This window comes from Ictidomys tridecemlineatus, chromosome 7 (genome assembly GCF_052094955.1).
Source record: "Ictidomys tridecemlineatus isolate mIctTri1 chromosome 7, mIctTri1.hap1, whole genome shotgun sequence".
Lineage (NCBI taxonomy): Eukaryota > Metazoa > Chordata > Mammalia > Rodentia > Sciuridae > Ictidomys > Ictidomys tridecemlineatus.
The window spans coordinates 20,190,992-20,192,492 of NC_135483.1; positions in this window are offsets into that span (position 1 = coordinate 20,190,992).

The window sequence follows — 1,501 nt, forward strand, 5'->3', positions numbered from 1 at the left end:
CTGCTTTTCCTCTTGTTTGTATTTGAATGGGACCTTATAATGGGGCCTGAACTCTTGATTTCTCTATTTCTCTTTCATCACAGGAATATTTGGGAGTTGTTAAAAATGGAGATTCCCAGGTCAATCTGCTGAAAATTTCAGGGGATGAGGGCAGAAGCCTGTGTTTTTAAGAAGCTCCAAAGTAAATTTTTTTTTAACACTACAATTGGATAATTTCAGAAGTCAGGCTTAGTAAACAGGTGGTACAAGCTACTTATAATTGTTACTACAAACTTTGAGGGGCCAAACTAGTAAGTTCTTCCAGTTGAAAATAATAGAAACTGGCACTACTTAATTTGAGAAAAAGAAGAAATTAATTGGAAGGATGGTTTGTTGTTTGGGTTGAATAATGGTCCCCTAAATTTATGTCATCACAAGAACCTGTGAATGTCACTTTATCAAAAAAAAAAAAAAAAAGATTTTGTAGGTGAATTAATATATGCATTTTTGAGATGAAGAGATCATCCTCTTTTATCCAAGTGGGCCGTGAATCCAATGACAGTTGTCTTTATAAGAGACAAACAGAGTGGACAGACAGAAGAGGAAGAGATGATGTAGATGGAGACAGAATTGGAAGTGACTTCCACAGTCAAGGGGTCAGAGGTGGGTTGACCCTCAGCACCTCTATAGGGAGCAGAGCCCTGCTGACCCCTTGATTTGGGGGTTTCTGGCCTCCAACTGTGAGCATAAATTACTATGCTTCAAGCCATCCAGTTCATGGGAAATTTCTACAACAGCCACAGGAAACCAATGTAGGTGGCATCCAAGCTTTAGAAGGCGCAGATGAAAGACAACCCTGGGTCCCTTGGAGGCCAAATTTCCCACTCTTTCTCCTAATTTCATATCTCTATATCCTTCACTTTGAAGTTTCAAATTCCTAGGAGACAGACTTGGATTATTTTAGGTTGGGTTTGTTGTAAAGACAAGGACAGTGAGAGTCTGTCTTTAAGTTTCAATTCCCAAGAAGGAGATTCCCCTGTGATCAGAGTCCACTACATCTTGCCCTTTCCTGCTCTGTCTCCTCTCACTTTACCATGACCTTAGGATATAGGTGTGATGCAGATCAACTCTGTTTATGAAATCAGATCAGTTATGGCCACCTTCATAGAAGGGCATCATGCTGGGGAAATAAAAAGCAAAGGTGTAGTCAAGAGGCTCAAACCTGGGAACCAGCATTCCAGGGTCACCGTCCTTGATGGGGAGAAGGTGTGTCCATTAAATGCCGAAGGTTTAAGCAGGAGGCCAGGAGCTTCCTCACAGGTTCCCTGCAGAAGCCCCAGTTCGGCCACTAAAGTTTCCCTTTCCAGAAACTGCAATGACTATACCTGTTAGCAAGATTTAAGAAATGTGTGAAAGTTCATAGCAACAAGGCTAAATTACTCACAATCTTACTTATTTGGCCTCACTATAGACTCATTTGGGATCTCAAGCTTCTCTTCAAGGGAGATAAAATACATAAAAG